We start from the raw sequence: 7,497 nt of genomic DNA, 5'->3' as shown, positions 1-7,497 counted from the left end.
ATTTTTATCCAGAACCAATTGATTTCTTAAGTAGAGGTACCCCTGTATATACAATACAATACAATACATGCTGATTTATATAGCCCTTTCACAACAGCGGCAGCTGTAACAAAGCGCTTAACAAAACAGTTAACATAAAGTAAAATAATAAACACAACACATAACATAAAACACGGACAGTTGTGCAGTCCTAACCACTTTTCTGTCACACGCTTTGTTGTTTGAAGCAGTTTGAGATGAAAGAGGAGAGAATCAAAGTGTCCTTTAACCCGTGAATCAGAGACGTCATGCTCAAAATGTGCACACGTCGGCTACAAGCTAAGTGTCAAAGTCAACAAGAAGCTGTAGCATCCGTTGACAAAAAAAGAGATAGGTACACTCCTCCTGTCCCATGGAAAGCCATTTCAATTCCAAGCGGCGACTCTCGGTTCCAAATACGCATCGGCGCTCTGCGCCGATGCTCCCCTCTCTCCACATCCTCAACTTCAGCAGCCATCCATCCAGCCACACCAACGCCGACTGTCCAACAGCGCCGACACAGCCACTGAACAAAACGGGGTTGTGAAAAATGCTGCCCATTACAGGCGCAAAAAACACAAGCACCCCAGGTCTGTCCAGCACCGACAGTCAATGACGCTGACATTCCTCCTAATCAAAATCTGTGCTAGTACAAGCGTGCTGCCGAGAAGGCGTAACCACCAAGCACAGATACTTCTCGTTTGACGAATGTCGTGGCCAAAAAACGCTGACAACAGTCCATATCAGGTCCGCACGATGAAACAACAAACAACACGTGACAAAACAAAAGACAAAAACACCAAAAAAGAACAAAAAAGCAAGGGTCTTGAAGAGCACTTGTCGAAGGCTGCCTACTCGGGCGCCATCTTGGAAAAAAAAATATATATAGGGTGGCCCGTTATTCCAGTGGTTAGCATATCGGGTTCACAGTGCAGAGGTACCAGGTTCAATTCCAGCTCTGGCCTCAATGTGTGGAGTTTGCATGTTCTCCACGGGCCTGCGTGGGTTTTCCCCGGGTGCTCTGGTTTCCTCCCACATTCCAAAAACATGCGTGGCAGGCTGATTGAACACTCTAAATTCTCCCTAGGTGTGAGTGTGAGCATGGATGGTTGTTCGTCTCTGTGTGACCTGTGATTGGCTGGCAACCCATTCAGGGTGTCCCCCGCCTACTGCCCGGAGACAGCTGGGATGGGCTCCCCCCGCGACCCTAGTGAGGATCAAGCGGTTCGGAAGATGAATGAAAGAGAAATATATATATATATATATATATATATATATATATATATATATATATAGGCGGCCCGGTAGTCCAGTGGTTAGCACGTCGGCTTCACAGTGCAGAGGTACCGGGTTCGATTCCAGCTCCGGCCTCACTGTGTGGAGTTTGCATGTTCTCCCCGGGCCTGCGTGGGTTTTCTCCGGGTGCTCCGGTTTCCTCCCACATTCCAAAAACATGCGTGGCAGGCTGATTGGACGCTCTAAATTGTCCCTAGGTGTGAGTGTGAGTGCGAATGGTTGTTCGTTTCTGTGTGCCCTGCGATTGGCTGGCAACCGATTCAGGGTGTCCCCCGCCTACTGCCCGAAGACAGCTGGGATAGGCTCCAGCACCCCCCGCGACCCTAGTGAGGATCAAGCGGCTCGGAAGATGAATGAATGAATATATATATATATATATATATATATATATATATATATATATATATATATATATATATATATATATATATATATATATATATATATATATATACACTAGCTGGTTCATCAGCTAGTTCCTGCGGAAGGCTGGTAAGGTGGGCCTTCGGCCCACAAAAATGTTGTTGCTTGGTTCAACTTTTTGTTCATCTTCATTGCTTATCGCGAAAATAAAGAGATTTTAGCTCTACTAAATAACTAACAATTTCATTGCAATGCTTGTGGGTAGACAACATTTTTTCGCTAAGATGCCCGCGCGATCGTGGTGAGCCACTGCCTGAGCGGCGCAGTGGTGGCGCGCAGCGGCGCGGTGAAGTAGGTACGTTTTGAAAAGGGACAGACGGAAGGACAGACCGCGTGCGGGACGACGCGCATTATATATATAGATAGTAGATAATGGTTGAAGCCGACGTTTCTCACCAGCATCAAAAGCATCCCAGTTGAGAGGGTTTCAGCAAAGTGGAATCATGACAAGGTCACATTGTCGCTCGGACTTGCGGGCAAGAACCTTTGAAATATAAGCAGTAAAAAGGAAATGACTGTAAATATTCTGCAAACAGATCAATGATGCAGACTGGTCAGTTGATTTTTTTAAAACAAGTTCTTATTGACTACAGGATGTTTTGTGTTGTGAAATTGTGCTGAATTGGAGTTTGTTATCTTCAAAGTCGGTGATAAACACTAGTGATGCACAACTGAAGCTTTGTAAAACACTTGTGATTTTTCATTTTTTTTGTTGTTGTTGTGGTTTTTGACTATGACCTGGAGGGGCGTGATTGGGAGGAACGGTCCCCCCGATCAGAACTTGAGTGGTGTTTTGTTATTGGACTTCTGTGCTCGTCACGGACTGTCCATAACGAACACCTGTTCAAACATAAGGGTGTCTATATGTGCACTTGGCACCATGACACCATAGGCCGTAGTTCGATGATCGAGCTTATGGTTGTATCATCGGATTTGCGGTCGCATGTTTTGGACACTCGGGTGAAGAGAGGGGCGGAGCTGTCAACTAATCACCACCTGGTGGTGAGTAGGCTCCGACGGTGGGTGTTTTGAAACACTTCTGATACTCAATTTGAATGAATATCAAGTTTTATAAAGGATCGTCGGAGATAGGCACTCAGAAATAATGACAAGACACTTCTGGCTACCAACAATAGGCACTTTATTGGTCCCACACAGAAATGATAACACAGTTCAAACAAGTTGTATGAAGCTAAAGAACTCTTACCGTATGCCATTAGGGTGGAGAGCCAATACCCTCAGCAGAGTGAGCTTCAACACGAGCTGGGCGTTCGTACGTTAACCCACAGCGGACTATGCTGAGGAGCATCACTCCCCTCCTTTTATCCTCTAAAGTGTGTGCATCGGGAGGGGTGAGTGGCCATTCTCATCCCTCCCTACGCCACACTGTTTGTTGTGTAATCAAGTGGCATTGATCACAATCAAGTTTTGACAATTCAAGCAAAGCAGACTATGAAGTCGTCAAAGCAGGCTAAATAGTTTATCTCTGAAGTCGTCAAAGCAGGCTCCAGAGTCCATCTCTGAAATTGCTTAGGCAAGCAAGTCACCAAGTCATGCAATCATCTCAAAGCAGTTTTTCACTGAGAAGATATACATTGATTAAAGAAAACATCACAAAATAGCCACTGGGGAAGATGCCGGTCCGTCCTGGCAGACCCAAACGTATTGTGAGGGTTTGTTGGGAGCGTCTGGCGGAATTCCCTGTCAGAAGGAGTTTCAACTCCCACCTCCGACAGAGCTTTTCCCATGTTCTGGGGGAGACGGGGGACATTGAGTCCGAGTGGACCATGTTCCGTGCCTCTATTGTTAAGTCGGCCAATCTGAGTTGTGGCAGTAAGGTGGTTGGTGCCTGTCGTGGCGGCAACCCTCGCACTCGCTGGTGGACACCAGCAGTAAGGGTTGCCGTCAAGATGAAGAAGGAGTCCTATCGATCCTTTATGGCCTGTGGGACCCCAGAGGCAACTGATGGGTATCGACTGGCTAAGCGGAACGCAGTTTCGGTGGTCGCTGAGGCAAAAATCCGAGCATGGGAAGAGTTTGGTGAGGCCATGGAAGCCGACTTCCGGATGGCTTCGAGGAAATTCTGGTCCACCATCCGACGTCTCAGGAGCGGAAAGTAGTGCACCACTAACACTGTGTACAGTGGGGATGGGGCGCTGCTGACTTCGACTCGGGACGTTGTGAACCTGTGGGCAGAGTACTTCGAAGACCCCCTCAACTGCACCAACACGCCTTCCTTGGAGGAAGCATAGTCTGAGGACCCTGAGGTGAGCTCTCCTATCTCTGTGGTTGAAGTCACCGATGTGGTTAAAACCTCCTCGGTGGCAAAGCCCCGGGGGTGGATGAGATCCGCCCGGAGTTCCTCAAGGCTCTGGATGTTGTGGGGCTGTCCTGGTTGACACGCCTCTGCGACATCGCGTGGTCAACAGGGAGAGTGCCTCTGGATTGGCAGACCGGGGTGGTAGTCCCTCTTTTTAAAAAGGGGGACCGCAGGGTGTGTTCCAACTACAGAGGGATCACACTCCTCAGCCTCCCTGGTAAGGTCTATTCAGGGGTGCTGGAGAGGAGGGTCCGTCAGGAAGTCGAGCCTCAGATCGAGGAGGAGCAGTGTCGTTTTCATCCCGGCTGTGGAACAGTGGACCAGCTCTACACCCTTAGCATGGTCCTCGAGGGCATGTGGGAATTCGCCCAACCAGTCTACATGTGTTTTTTGGACTTGGAGAAGGCGTGTCCCTCGGGGAGTTCTGTGGTGGGTGCTTCGTAGGTATGGGGTACCGAACCCCCTGATACGGGCTGTTCGGTCACTATACCACCGATGTCAGAGTTTGGTTCGCATTGCCGGCAGTAAGTCGGAATCATTTCCAGTGAGGGTAGGACTCCGCCAATGCTGCCCTTTGTCGCCGATTCTGTTCATAACCTTTATGGACAGAATTTCTAGGTACAGCCGAAGCGTTGAGGGGGTCCATTTTGGTGGCTTCAGTATTGCATCCCTGCTTTTTGCAGATGATGTGGTGCTGTTGGCTCCTTCAAACGGGGCTCTCCAACTCTCATTGGAGCGTTTCACAGCAGAGTGTGAAGCGGTTGGGATGAAAATCAGCACCTCCAAATCTTAAACCATGGTCCTCAGTCGGAAAAGGGTGGAGTGTCCCCTCTGGGTCGGGGGGGGGGGGGGGGGGATCTTGCCTCAAGTGGAGGAGTTTAAGTATCTTCGGGTCTTCGTTCACGAGTAAGGGCAGGAGGGAGCGAGAGATCGACAGGCGGATCGGTGCAGCGTCTGCTGTGATGCGGACGTAGTATCGGTCTGTCATCTATCGTCACGATCTATGGGTCGTGACCGAAAGAACGTGATCCCGGATACAAGCGGCCGAAATGAGTTTTCTCCGCAGGGTGTCCGGGCTCTCCCTTATAGATAAGGTGAGAAGCTCGGTCATCCGGGAGGGGCTCAGAGTTGAGCCACTTCTCCTCCACATCGAGAGGAGCCAGATGAGGTGGCTTGGCCATCTGATTCGGATGCCTCCTGAACGCCTCCCTGGTGAGGTGTTCCGGGCATGTCCCACCGGGAGGAGACCCCGAGGAAGACCCAGGACACGCTGGAGACATTTTGTCACCCAGCTGGCCTGGGAACGCCTCGGGATCCCCCGGGGAGAGCTGGAAGAAGTAGCTAGGGAGAGGGAAGTCTGAGCTTCCCTTCTAAAGCTGTTGCCCCCGCGACCCGGACCCGGATAAGCGATAGAAGATGGGTGGATAGTTTTTGACTCCTCCAGGTAGCACTCTTTGCTTTAAAGATGCAGTGGAATTGTAATACATTTCCATTGCACTAAACATTATATTTAAACCAAGAGCACCATCTCAAGGAGTCAAAATATACCACACATGCTTCAATAATAACTAATAAATTGCTTCAATTAAAAAAAATAATAATTTCACCTTGTTGGTCTTCTATCGTCATCAGACTACTATGAGACATACTGTACTGCAGGTTCAACTGGACTTGATTTGGAAAAAATAAAAATAAAATTTAAAATGACTTGAGACTTGCTTGAGACGTGAAGCTTGTGAATTCAAGCTTGTGACTTGATCCTATCTATGGTGAAGCATGAAGGATATCGCATGTACCCTTGGTTCTTTGCCCACGGACAGCTGGGAGCCAAATCGTCACCAAGTCTTCGTCACACTGACACACCAAAAACGGCAGAGCTTGTACGCTGCACAGATTCATCCATCCATCCATCCATTTCCAGATCCATTTGATCCTCACAAGGGTTGCGGTGGGTGCTGGAGATGTCTTCGGGCAGTAGGCAGGGGACAACCTGAACCGGTTGCCAGCCAATCACAGGGCAGACAGAGATAAACAACCATTCGCGCTCACACTCACACCTAGGGACAATTTAATGTTCAATCAGCCTGCAATGTAGTATATTTTTGGAAAGTGGGAGGAGACCGTAGTATCCGGAGAAAACCCACATAGGCATGGGGAGAACATGCAAACTCCACACAAGAAGGCCGGAGCCTGGATTAAACTCCTAACTAACCTCTGCACTGTGAGGCTGACGCGCTAACCAGTCGACCACCGGGCCGCCCTGTACAGATTCAAGTGTACTCTTTTTTTTTTCTTTAATACCCAAGACTGTGGTACCCTCAAGCGCAAACAAAGCAATATGAGTCATTAATTCTTAATGTTCATGAATAAATATACAATGAGAAAAGTTTTCAAAAGGCTGGCAGTGTGACCATATAAAAATATATGCTGAACCTTTTCAGTTAATTTTGGTTGTATTACCACGAATAGATAATCATTTTAATATTAGTTCACATGTCAGTATTCAACAGAGATGGTGTGCTTTCAGTGGTCAGCTGCACTATGTACTGCTAGTGTTACTCAAAGTGCTGCCAGCTTAACTTTGTAGAAATGGTTCATAAAGAATGCATGACACGCATACGGATGAAGTGCACTCCCGAGATGCCCTTTGCTTGTTAGGTGTTAGAGAAGCATTTGCCACGCTTTGCTGAAAGCTGCATAAGAGCACTTGGGCCACATTCTCAACAAAACCCCGAAATAAACTTCTTCTCCATCTATTTAGAGAAAATAATTTTGTTAAAGTTGGCATAGCTGGTAAGTGTTAGCAAAAGTTTTCGCAAACAACTGGCTACCTGATAAACTAGCACTGGTCATACTTTTTTTCTTTTGCTGAACGGTGACCAAAGATAGCAAGAATTATTAACTCGCTCCATGAGGACTCATGAGGCGTGTTGACACAATGACACACTGTGTTGATACTGTGCTGATACTGTGTCGCTGACCACTGCCACCTGCTGGACCTTCAAAATCCCTGCAGCCAACCCACTTGACAGACTGAAGAGACTGATTTGATGAAGTGTATACAATGCACTACCTCACTCTACCCACAATAGCCATACGCGGTTTGTTTATATTTTTGTTTATGCTGTTTATATTGTCTATACCAGGGATGGACAATTATTTTCCCGGGGGGGGGGGGGGGGGCAAATGAGAAGCAGAAAATATTGTGGAGGGCTGGGCCAAAAGTTAGAAATAGGACTATTTGCTACAAAATGAGACGAGTAAGAGACCTTGTGGCTTTTCTTTCCTCTCATTCATAGTCTCTAACTTTAACTTGTCTCGATCACCACACATGACAGCATTGCTCAGCTAATGTTGCGCAACGAACTTTTGAAGCCAGCCTCGGGATGCTTCGAAGCCTTCAATGCTCATAGTTAGCGCTATGGAACTCGCCTCCTCTC

General features: G+C 47.7%; 1 protein-coding gene across 2 annotated transcripts in view; it reads right to left on the bottom strand.

Moving 5' to 3' along the window:
- The window catches only part of LOC127614447 (uncharacterized), a 197,190-nt gene that overhangs the window by 45,199 nt on the left and 144,494 nt on the right, over window positions 1–7,497 (bottom strand). The gene's annotated exons all lie outside the window — the stretch shown is intronic.

The sequence above is a fragment of the Hippocampus zosterae genome, chromosome 14, assembly GCF_025434085.1.
Source record: "Hippocampus zosterae strain Florida chromosome 14, ASM2543408v3, whole genome shotgun sequence".
Classification (NCBI taxonomy): domain Eukaryota; kingdom Metazoa; phylum Chordata; class Actinopteri; order Syngnathiformes; family Syngnathidae; genus Hippocampus; species Hippocampus zosterae.
The sequence above is the reverse complement of the archived record's forward strand: the minus strand, read 5'-3'. Positions and strand labels throughout refer to the sequence as shown.